General features: G+C 41.4%; 1 long non-coding RNA gene and 1 pseudogene across 1 annotated transcript; both read left to right on the top strand.

Annotated features, from left to right (window-relative positions):
* LOC125554752 (ADP-ribosylation factor-like protein 3) overlaps positions 1 to 13,088 on the top strand; it is a 61,293-nt pseudogene that overhangs the window by 25,376 nt on the left and 22,829 nt on the right.
* Positions 7,963 to 12,389, top strand: LOC125553847 (uncharacterized). The gene is made up of 4 exons (XR_015600846.1): positions 7,963 to 8,579; positions 10,141 to 10,320; positions 11,093 to 11,191; positions 11,289 to 12,389. It is a non-coding gene; the product is annotated as an uncharacterized LOC125553847 (long non-coding RNA).

Genomic DNA, 13,088 nt, shown 5'->3' with positions numbered 1-13,088 from the left:
ATTCATTAGGCTCCGAGGAGCGAGATATTACAAACATGGGTCTTACGACCCAACATATAGAGCATACAAGCAACAAGCACATGCGGAAGCTTAACTTGTCTGAGTACAGACAACTACAAATGAAGAAGGCTGAGAAGCCTGACAATCTACCAGATCCTGCCAAGGGCACAAGATCGTAGCTGAGGTATCAAGCTAAACGTCGAAGTCCACGCGGAACTACTAGCGAGACTGACGTCTCTCTGCAAAAACATAGAATAGGCAAATGTGAGTACAAATGTACCCATCAAGACTTATATCAGAACTAACTACATATGCACCGGTATCAACAAAGGGGGTGGTGGAGTTTAACTGCAGCAAGCCAGCTTTGACTCAGTGGCTAATCTGAACTACGACTGCAAGCAACTCTTTTGAGGTGGCGCACACGATTCCACATGTTCACCATTCAATACACCACTATGGATCCGCTCTCGTCTCCCTATGAGAAGGCCATCCATAGCACTCACACTTATCTTGCGAGTTTTAGAGTATCCACTTTCACTTATCTATGAACGATTATAGGCAACCCAGAAGTCCATTACCGCGGACACGGCTATTCGAATAGATGATGTTAACCCTGTAGGGGTGTACTTCTTCACACACGCTCTCAGCACTTACCGCCGTTTACACGACATGTACTCGGCAACCTTCAAGCGGAAGCCCAACGAGGGTGTCGGCCACAGCCTACCTAAACACTCAAGTCTCTAGTCCAGGTTTATCGCCTATCCAGGTTCCATCCGCAGGGAATCCGGCCGAGGTTTCCACATACGGCCCCGGACGATGTGTACAGGGTTCCGAGACACCAAACGGGCGCCCGGCATGCCCGGCCACGGTGTATCTACCGCATCATAGCCCACCCCTAGGGCCAGCGCTACGCACGGCCGCCAACACATATCCTATAAACACCAGAAACTAGTTGCAACTCCTGGACAAAGGACAAGGGTGATCAAGAAGCCGAGAGGGTCCATTGGTTTCGGGCCCAATGCGTGGTAGTAACTGTTTCATGGATCACAAACACAGAACTCAGTTCCTAAGGACGGTTTCAATGAGACAACCCACCATGTACTCCTACATGGCCTCTCACCGCTACCTTTACCAAATCGTGTTCACACACTTAGCTCACACACAGTAGGACATGTTCATCACTGTTCCAATTCATCCCCGATGAATCAGACCTGACTCAACTCTAAGCAGTAGCAGGCATGACAAATAAGCATGAATGAGTAGGCACATCAGGGCTCAAACAACTCCTACTCATGCTAGTGGGTTTCATCTATTTACTGTGGCAATGACAGGTCATGCAGAGGAAAGGGGTTCAACTACCGCAACATGTAACAGTTGAATCGTTGTTGTCCTAATGCAATAAAAGAGAGCAGGAGCGAGAGAATGGGATTGTATCGGAATGAACAAGGGTTTTTTGCTTGCCTAGCACTTCTGAAGATATCATTGGGTCTTCATCAGTGTCAACGATCACAGCATCGGTACAATGTCTATCGAGAGGGGATAACCACCGGCAATAGAGAAGGAACACAATCAATGCAATGCACAACATGATGCATGATAATTACATGGCAATATGTTGTTGATTGAGCTAATGCAACTAGCAACACAATTAAATGAAGTTGGTTTGAATACAACATTCAAATTCCAACTCCATATATGATTATTTAAATGCCCTTTATTGGATTTGTCCTAAACAGTAGCCTTAAATTGTTCTAACATGCATGAAAATGCCATAAACAGATTCCTTGAATTTTTCTGATAATTTTTCATATATAAATTATTTCATTCTGAGTTATAGATTATTTTCTATGATTTTTTGAAGTTTTGGACATTTTCTGAATTAAATAAATCATTTCTGATTTATTTAAAATCCAGAAAAGCATTTATGACCTCATCACTGCATCACTATGACGTCATCCAGTCAACAGGACGGGTCCAGGTCAAACCTGACCTGCGGGACCCATTGGTCAGTGACCCTGGGCTAGTTAGGTCGCCGACAGGTGGGCCCGGTCAACGTTGACTAAGTCAAAGTCAAGCTGACACGTGGGGTCCGCAGGATTAGCACTAATTTAAGCAGGATATTTAGACTAACCTAATTAGGCTCGGGGACCCACATGTCAGTGTCTATTAGGATGGGTAATTAACGGAGATTAGCACTAATTACGCCGCCACGTCGGCATGCCAGAGTTTGGCCGGCGGTGACCTCAAGCCATGGCGGAGTCTGCTCAGGATTGAGCTACAGGTGATGGTTTTGAGCGTGGTTTGCAGCTACGGGACGCTGACACTCGCGCGCATCCAATGGTGGAGGCGGTCGGAGCTGGGGTGGCCTGCAGAGGCACCGGCGATGAGCGAGGCGGCGGCCGGAGCTACGGGTTCAAGCGGGGCGAGGCCATAGAGGACGGGAGGGCTAGCTAAGGGGCTCACTGAGCTCCTGAAGATTCTAGGAGCACGGTGCCATGCTCGTTTTCGAGCCTCAGTGGCTGCAGTGATGGCGGTGACATTGCCGGCGCCGTGGAATTCTCGGCCAAGACGGGGCTATGGCCTAGAGGTCGAAAGCGACCAGGGGAGAAGGGGGAAACAACTCGGGGGCTCACTGTGGTGACGTAGGGATGGCCAGCATGCTCGGGGAAGCGTCGGAGGCGGCGAATCGACCGGCGACGCTGCAGGGCTTCCGGCGGGGCGTGGTTCGGTGAGGGGGTCGAGGACGACGTCGCGGAACTCGTGGGCACAACAGAGGGGCGAGGGTGTAGCTGTGGCTGTGGTGGTTCTCGTCGGCGGTGGCCGCCGCGTTCGGTGGTGCGAGGGAGAGAGACAGGGGAAGGGGACGATGGCGAGGGAGAGTGCGAGAGCGTCAAGGGGGTCCAGGGGGTTGCATGGCGTCGCAGAGGGAGTCCAGGGCGACGAGGGGGCAGCCAGGCAGGCAGCTGCCGGCGTGGCACGCCGCGGCGCCGTGACTAGCTTCTCCTCTGCCTTCTGGCGAGAGGGGGAAGACAACTGGCAGGGGGGTGGCTGGGCTGGGCCGGCTTCAACAGCAGGCCGCACAGGTAGGTGAGCCGAGGTAAGTGTCAGGTTAGTCCTTCTCTCTCTCTCTTTTATTTAGTTTCTGTTTTCTATTTATGTTATTTTGTTTTGATTTAGTTTATAACCCAAACCATTTTAATAAATCCTGAAAATAATTGTGGCCATTAAATGAATTATTGCAGATGCCATTAACTATTTTCAGAATTATTGGAGCATTTAAAAATATTAATTGTATTTAAAGGCCCTAATTCAAATACAATATGGGTTATTCAAAAATCCAGAATGGCCTAAAAGTATGTGCATCATTTTTGGCAGAGGTTTTCACCGTTATCAAAAATAATGAACTTTTCTAAAGGGCATTCTGGGTTCATTGAAAATATTTTTATTTTGATCCTAATTGCATTTCATTTAGTGCTAGGGCTTGTCATCCCCATTTCAAATTTTCTGAGTAAAGTAGACATGATGCAACACCATATGTTAGCACTAGGCATTACCAGAACTTGGGATGTGACACACTCTTTCCTATCCAAATCATTGCCTCATGACAAAATTCAGCTCCCTTTGCCGAGTAAATCTTCCTCGAAATTTTTCCAAAGTTTTTGTCCACCTAGAAGCATTGTGAGGGAACTACAAGATAGAAATATCATAAAGAGTTGAATTTTTTACACATATTCTATATGACAAAGCCATAGCTCTAGACAAAAGTTTAGCTCTATCTAACAACACATGTGAGCTCGCCATCGAATCTTTGTTTCTGGTAATATTTTTAATTTGTGAAGCAACTACATTTTATATTGCTTTATAATTACTGAAAAATAACCAGGACATTACCCTGACTATAGAAACCCCCTACACCAAATTTCAGCATAATCCAATCATCTATGTAAGCCCAGCTTCAATTTCTATTTTCTATCCAAATTGGCACATTGCAAAGCAAGTGCTATCTAGACACCTCCTATTGTCCTCAAACTTTTTTTGCCATCTTAAATATACAAATCGTTGCCACATTCCAATATTCAGGTCCATTTGCCTATTAAATCTTCCTCAGCAAATTTCTAAAGTTTCTATCTAGAGAGAAGCTTTCTGAAGGAAGTAAAAGCTAGGATTACCCAAATGGTACAAATTTTTTATAGTCCTTTACTATGCCCAAATTACCATACTCCACAAATTTTCAGCCCAATCCAATTATCCATTTGAGCCCAGCTTCACCATCCATATATCTGTCTGATGTGGTACTTTGCAAAGCAAGTGCCATCCAAATTCCTCCATTTGAGATGAAAATTTGCCAAGACAGTCTCCCTAGTAGATGATCATACTCAGCCAAAACTCAGTCCCATTGGCCTTGTGAATTTCCCGTACCGCTAATCAAACACTTGGCTGCTAAATCATGTTTGAGCATAGTTTGGTCTCCTCATGAGATTCTTCTGTTGTTATTTTATTCCTAGCATCTACCTGGGGAGTGCCCAACCTACTAGACATGCATAGGCTGCCCAGAATGCATGGCAACGCCATGGTCACGCGGTGACCACGCGGTGGGCATTCGAGTCTACGCGCTTTGGAGTTGGGGCCCTGGGCCACCGTCCAAACCTCGACGTATCACCACTGAACGATGTATTTATGCTTAAATATATATTTATGTACCTAGAAATGATTTCTGGAAAAAATAAAGAGCAAACTATGAGGCAGCTGCAGTTCAAATTTTACCCGCTTCCTCCTAAGTCCGCGGAAATTTGTCTTTTTCACCAGAGGTGGATAAATTGTTTTTCCACCCAACCATTTTGTCAATTGTGCATTAAACATGGCATAGTATTTTATAAAATTGATTTGGTCCATTTTTGCAACAATTATTTGGTAGTTCCTTCACAAAAAACTCATTTTGGGCACTCAAAAAATGGAAAATGAATTTTTCGTGCAAATGAAATGAAGACTCCCTTAGGAAACATTGTTTGGAATTCCAAGATGCACCCTTGTGCATAATATGAGACCATTTGAACAAACTATGTCATGAATGTGGCTATAAGATTGATGATTTGGCTTGAAAGCCATGAATCTTCACGCATGATAGCTCATTTCTGAGAATGATTTTTTAAAATAATTTTCGTATTACAAGTTTATTGTTTTTCATGGAAACTTGGTCACATATGATGACACAATGCGAAGGTTTTCCAATTTTTTGATTTTTTCTCAATTTTTTATGCCCGCTTCAAAATATGGTCAAAACGGCCGGCTTGAGCATTCCTAGCTAGTTGTTGAATCTTGGAAACCTTTTGAGGTTTCTCTGATTAAGTAGATAGTTATGTACCTAGAAATGATTTTTGGAAAAAATAAAGAGCAAACTATGTGGCAGCTACAATTCAAATTTGACCCACTTCCTGAATCAGTGGAAATTTGTCTTTTTCACTAGAGGTGGATCAAAGATTTTGACACTCACCCACTGTGTCAATTGTGCATTAAACGTGGCCTAGTATTTCATAAAATTGATTTGGTCCATTTTTGCAACAATTATTTGGTAGGTCCTTCACAAAAAAACTCATTTCGGGCACTCGGAAAATGGAAAATAAATATTCAGTGCAAATAAAATGAAAACTCCCTTAGGAAACATTGTTTGGAATTCCAAGATGCACCCTTGTGCACAATATGAGATCATTTGAAGAAACTATACCATGAATGTGGCCATAAGATTGATCATTTGGCTTGAAAGCCATGAATCTTCATGCATGATAGCTCATTTCTGAGAACACTTTTTTAAAATAATTGCCGTATTACAAGTTTATTATTTTTCCTAGAAACTAGGTCACATATGATGACACAATGCGAAGTTTTTCCAATTTTTTGATTTTTTTTGAATTTTTTATGCCCGTTTCAAAATGCGGTCAAAACGGCCAGCTTGACCGTTCCTAGCTAGTTCTTGAATCTTGCAAACTTTTTGATGTTTCTCTGACTAAATAGATAGTTATGTACCTAGAAATGATTTTTAGAAAAAAATAAAGAGCAAACTATGAGACAACTAGAGTTCAAATTTGACCCGCTTCCTACTAAATCAGCGGAAATTTGTCTTTTTCACCATAGGTGGATCAAAACTTTTTACACCCATCCATTTTTCAATTGTGCATTAAATATGGCATAGTATTTTATAAAATTGATTTGGTCCAGTTTTGCAACAAATATATGGTAGGTCCTTCATAAAAAAACTCATTTCGGGCACTCAGAAAATGGAAAATGAATTTTTCGTTCAAAGAAAATGAAAACTCCCTAAGGCAACATTGTTTGGAATTCCAAGATGCACCCTTGTGCACAATACGAGGTTTGAACAAACTATGCCATGAATGTGCCCATAAGATTGATCATTTGGCTTGAAAGCCATGAGCCTTCACACATGATAGCTCATTTCTGAGAACACTTTTTAAAAATAATTGTCATATTACAAGTTTATTATTTTTTATGGAAACTTGGTCACATATAATGACATAATGCGAAGGTTTTCTGATTTTTTGATTTTTTTGAATTTTTATGCCCGCTTCAAAATGCGGTCAAAACAATGGGCTTGACCGTTCCTAGCTAGTGGTTGAATCTTGGAAAACTTTTGATGTTTCTCTAATTAAATAGATACTTATGTACAGAGAAATGATTTTTCGAAAAAATAAAGAGCAAACTATGAGGCAACTACAGTTCAAACTTGACCTGCTTCCTACTGAATAGGCGAAAATTTGTCTTTTTCACCAAAAGTGGAACAAAGCTTTTGACACCCAACCATTTGGTCAATTAAGAATTAAATATGTCCTAGTATTTCATAAAATTGATTTGGTCCAATTTTGCAACAAATATATGGTAGGTCCTTCACAAAAAAAACTAATTTCGGGAACTCGGAAAATGGAAAATGAATTTTCTGTGCAAATAAAATGTAAACTTCCTTAGGAAACATTGTTTGGAATTCCATGATGCACCTTTGTGCACAATATGAGATCATTTGATCAAACTATGCCATGAATGTGGCCATAAGATTGATCATTTGGCTTGAAAGCCATGAATCTTCACGCATTATAGATCATTTCTGAGAACACTTTTTAAAAATAATTGTTGTATTACAAGTTTATTATTTTTCCTGGAAACTTGGTCACATATAATGACACAATGCGAAGGTTTTCTAATTTTTTGATTTTTTTTTGAATTTTTATGCCCGTTTCAAAATGTGGTCAAAATGGCGGGCTTGACCATTCCTAGCTAGTGGTTGAATCTTGGAAATTTTTTGATATTTCTCTGATTAAATAGATACTTATGTACCTAGAAATGATTTTTGGAAAAAAAATAAAGAGCAAACTATGAGGCAGCTGCAGTTCAAACCTGACCCGCTTCCTACCGAATCGACGAAAATTTGTCTTCTTCACCAGAGGTGGAACAAAGCTTTTGACACCCAACCATTTGGTCAATTGTGAATTAAATATGTCCTAGTATTTCATAAAATTGATTTGGTCCAATTTTACAACAAATATATGATAGGTCCTTCACAAAAAAACTCATTCGGGCACTTAGAAAATGGAAAATGATCTAAAAAAACTCATTTCTTCTAACTCTTTTAAAAGATATTTGTCTTATTTCGATTTTTCATTATTCCTGAAAACTAAGGTCAAATTTGATGACACATGAAAAGGTATTCCATTTTTATTTTTATTTTTCAGGTCATAAAATAGCCAATATGATTTAGCACCTTAATTTTAGTCGGTTACGACCAATTTAGATGGTCAAAATATCGTACTTGTATGTTGTGTTCTGATTGGTCCAGGAGCATCTCACGTGGATCGTGCCTAATCACCGTCGGATGCTCCTGGATCCAACGGCCCGCCTGTCTCACCCACGTCGCCCAACCCATAACGCACATCCTCCCACGCACCACCGCCCCTCTCGCTCTCGCGAACCCCACCCAACCCCTCGTGCCCTCCTCTCTCTCTCTCTCTCTCTCTCTCTCTCGAACCCTAGCGCTCCACTCCTCCCTGGCCGCCGCCACCTCCGGCGCCCTCTGTTCGGCGAGATCCATATGGATCGATCCCCTCCAACCCAGGACTCCATGAATCCTCCTCCTCCTCTCTGGATCGATCCGCAACCGCTTCCAACCCAGCCGCCGCCGCAGACCTCCCCCAATCCAGGCTCCTACACGCCCCACTCCCAGATCGAACTCTAGCCTGAGACCCCTTCCTGCTCGATGGCAAACCCCACCATGGCGGTAGGTGGCGGGGCTCATTGGCGAAGGGGGTCCGCGCCGTCGAGGCCCAGATCCGCAACCGCTTCCGCGTGGCGCCCGTCGACCGCGTGGCTGCGGCCCTGGCAATGCGATGGCAGCGTCGGCCCTGGCGGCGTCGGCGGCGGCAAGCCAGTCCCTGAGAAACCGCGAGATCCTCGACGTTGTGGGCACCACTACGTTGCCGCTCTCGCTTGCCGGCTTCTCCTTCATCGTGGTCTGCTACCTCCTCTTCCGCGAGCTACGCAAGTTCTCATTCAAGCTCCTCTACTTCCTCGCTGTTGCGGTGAGAGCATCGGATCTGGGAGCTTTGCTTTCTATTTTACGGGTTTGGGATGCTGATTGCGTGATTTGGCATGGCCGCGGCTTGGAATTTGGCGCTGGTGGCGCGATCTGCGAGCAGTGGTTTGATAGTTTGGTCTATAATTGAGCGATTTTGATGCCTCATTTCATTAGTTTGCACATAATGGTCACCTTTAGTACATACGAGTTGAAGTAGATGTGGAGAATTTGGTGCAGGAAGTAGTCAGAACCGGGATCTTCATAAATGTTCGTCGAATTTTGACATGTGATGCTTATTTTTGCCAGTTGGGGCTAGTATAGAGTCATTTTCCCGATAGTTTCGTAGCAGCAGCAGCTTTGGCACGACACTAAGCATGTCTTACACTATGGTTAGCTTCAATTATTGATCAACTTAACACTTGTTTCGTAAGATAATCAAAAGATGGTTGAGATCATGTGACATGTTGCCATTCCCACATGGGCCGCTCCAGTCTAATGAAGCTAAGCAGTAGGATGTCTTCCACATATATACTTGAATCCGAAAAAATGGCATCCAATAGGCATTTTTTAAATTGTTCATTTGCAAGAGATCACATTGCCCCCTAGCTCTATTTTGTTGTTGAATTTGCAAGTTGCAACCAATGAGATTATGATCATACACCTACTTTTGGTTGAGGTACCACCAGACATTGCTTCTAGGTCCTGCTTCACCTAAAAATATATTTGAATCGTAGGAAATGTTTGTGTGGAGAACTGATAGCACTTCATTAGAATGTAGAGAACTTTGAACTGTCTAGAATTTTGTAACATTACAAATCGCTGAAACTGATAGCTTTGCTTGCTCCTAAACTTAAACTTTTCATGATTAAGATCATTACTTAATGTACAGTTCAATTTGAGCAAATGTGATGTTTATTATCTGAAGTTGATTCTCATGTGAGCAAATGTGTGAGCAAATTAGAATGTTCAACTTAAACTTTTCATGATTAAGATCAGTACTTAATGTACAGTTCAACATCAGTGGCTGGACTGTAGTTGTTTGAATCATGAAACAAATTGTGGGGAAATAGTCCATTTATCCTTGATTGCTTTGTGTTTTCTTTTCTAGAATTAGTGTACTTTGCTTATATGTTTATATGTTGTTTGGATGCATGAGAGGAAGTGTACTGGATCCTTATTGCGTGGCTAAGCCTGGCATATTAGTTTGTATGTCATGGGGTTGCAATGGCATACAGATGCTGCATTACGTGGCTAATTATCATAGATTCACAGCTGCAAACTGGAAAAAACCATGCACTATTAAGCAATGCAGTAGAATGGCACACTGAAGCATACACTACTTTATTGTACGCTTATGCTAGTGTTATTGAAATTTGCCCTGTCAATTCCTTATTGAAATTTCCTCCTGTCAAATTCTTAATGAAATTGTAAGCTTTGTTACTGAATTCTGGCGGCAGTGTAACAATTGTACACTTTATTGTAAGCTTTGCCCCCAATCAATATTCAGTTAACACTAGGATCAATACTCAGTGTAAAAATATTCAGTTAACAGTATCTTCTTCCAGTCCATCGGGGGAGCTTTGGCGGCAGCACAAGGAGCAGGGCATCGAGCAGCAGCACTGGCACGGGCTTATATATTGTTGGCTTGTAGCATAAATTTTTGGCATGATAGCATAAATTGGTCGGCGTCTTGACACACTAATGCAATCATACTGACAATTGGCAGTAACCAAAATCATATAAAGGTAGTCTGCTCTCCTTTAAATTATATTTCATATACTACATTGAACCACTGCAGCTGCTGTAGATTTGAGATTCACATCTTTTTACATTGGCTGCTCTAGGAAGTTACTATTGCATAGTTAGTCTTTTCGCACTGCATTTGTACAATTGTATATTCTTGCCACTACTAGGTGATTCCTTGAATTACTCAGTTCGTGGTAGCATACTAGTTTGATGGAATGCCTAAGGTCTAAGTAGATAAACATTGGTATCCAGAATAGATCTACCTAAACCAACAGGCACAAAACATGCATATCCCTTTAATCTGCATTAGTGCGTCTAAGTGGTTACTGTATTGTAAGCTCCATCCATGGAGCAGTGAAATAAGCTGATGTTATATAACGTGCAACTAGCTTGTTGTGTAGACATTTTCCCATTTTTAAGTATTACTTTTCTCTATATCCGTGAATTGGATTGTCGATCTTTCCTGGAGTCGATTTTGCGCTAGAGCTTCTAAAAGTAACCAATCCAGGGAAGAATTTCTCTCTTATCTTAATGTTTTGTAGAACTCCAGATTGACCATATATATTGCATGCTATCATTCACAATAGATGTTCTGTCCTTTGTTTTAAGTAATCAAGATGCAGTAATTGGATCCCAAAAAATCTTTGGTTTCTTTCCTATCATGTGTTCCGAGGGTTCAATCCACAAGAAAACCCATCAGACCTGTATATGTCATCTGATTTAGATCACTTAATTTCATACACGGATTGTTGAGGTTTATTGATCTTGCAGGTCGCGGCGACCACCAAGAACACACCCAACTCCCGCATCCTGAACTACCTGAGCCTGCCGTCGCAGCTGCTGTGTCAAGTCCACAACATCACCATGCATGTAGGTGTACTTGGTTCATCATCAAGTTCAGGTGTAGGGGTTAGTGGCCTTAAGCATTAACCATTTAATCCTGATGAATGATGCTTGTTTTGCACAGGCTGACAAATGACTCTGCAACCAGTAAACTCTGTAAGTACTGTCAGAAACGGAGCTTGGTGAAGATATTCAGAACATGCTGAACTGCATTTTCTCTACATGTACTTTTATCGGTTTGCATGATGCATGTTTGATGTTTTGCCTGAGCTGGGGACGAAATGGTACTGAATGCCTGAAACTAACATTAACAGTGTTCAGTTTAATTGTACATTTTGAGATCAGTGCCAATGTTTATAAACGCTCAAAATCTGTATAGTATTTCTTAGATTAACGAGTGCTTATTGCATAATTTAGGGAAGTTTTAATAATACTACACCAGATGCTAATTTAGGAAGTGAAGCACTACCAAACGTACTGTATACAATGTTCAGTTCAAGTTTAATTTTCAATTTAGAGCCAGAGTTTATCATCAACCCAATATATATATATATATATATATCTGATTTTCACATTAATGAGTACTACTGCTTACTTCTCCGATTCCTTGGCTGAAGACTCTGTTTTGAACCGAGCCTTGCAGCAAGGAGGGAATGGTTGTGTCTGTTTTGTGTTGTTGTAGTTTATACTATAACTCCACTGTAAAATTCTAAAATACTTGTGTAATTCTACTAATTTACTACTCCTACTGCCCATTTTTTGTTTTCTTCCTGGACATTTCTTGGTTCAAGTGCTGCTGCTGTTTACTACTCCCGGTGTAAAGAAATATAAGGGCATCTAGATCAGCACTTTAGTGATCCTAATGCTCTTATATTTCTTTACAGAGGTTAATCTGTTGCATTAAAGTTGTTGGAAGTTTTGTTATGCCATGATTAGTGTTTACTGAACTTGGCCATTTTGTCTCTTGAAAGATTATTTACTTGTAGTGTATTTCACTAATAGTTTATCTAGATCAGGATCTAATGTCGTCGGGGCTGCTGCTGTTGTGATAGAAGATGAAGAAGCTTGGAGATGTGCACCACAGTTTTAGTTGACGTATCTCTACTGATGTACCTGTTTAATTGTATGTGCACTTGTATAAGTTGCTTGAAGATGAACAACATCAGTAGTGCTTAGTGCATGTGTATCTTTGTTTTTGATTGTCTGTGCATTTGTTGGACATGTAGACGTGCATGTTCTCTTGTGAGTATTTGGCTAGATGATATCTGGATTTAATCAGTTAATTGAGATATTTATTGATTTGTTGCTGTTCAAATGTGTAAATTTAAATATGTGAATGAAACAGACCAAATGTTCTACTTGACAAAATAACATTTGGGCTCTAAAAAGGCTGCAGCCCAAACTATACGGATCAGAATATTGTGCATTTCTGAAAACCAGAAAAATAGGCTTAATGAAATGATATTCAAAAGGCCAAATTGTTGGGCCAGGTCCATATTACTAGAGAAAATTAACAGAAAAATATACAGTAAAAAGGATGAATTGTTGGGCTCGTCCCATGTAAAGCGTTGAATTGGACCGGGCTGAATCTTATCAGTGACCTTTTCAATTGGTCACAATTTTGCCACGTACGTGAGATTGCCACGTCGGATCTGACGTGGCCTGAGTAGAAAGCTTGCGACCAAAACAAAAGGTCGTTGAACCAGTGACCTTTTGATAAGGTCGTTGCCTTCCACGACCTTCTCGCAGAGAAGGTCGTTAATTTCAGTTTATGACAGCCAGCTTTTGACCATCTATTTTTTGTCAAAAAAGATCGCAAATGAAAAACAATGACCTTTCAGTGACCAATAGTGACGGTCGCAAGTTGACATATTTCTTGTAGTGTCTAAGCATAGCAGGCATAACAAGCAAGCTTGAATGAGTA

Source organism: Triticum urartu, chromosome 4A, assembly GCF_056163025.1.
Source record: "Triticum urartu cultivar PI428250 chromosome 4A, HENAU_Tu73, whole genome shotgun sequence".
Classification (NCBI taxonomy): domain Eukaryota; kingdom Viridiplantae; phylum Streptophyta; class Magnoliopsida; order Poales; family Poaceae; genus Triticum; species Triticum urartu.
This window is presented reverse-complemented; position numbering and strand designations above follow the sequence as displayed.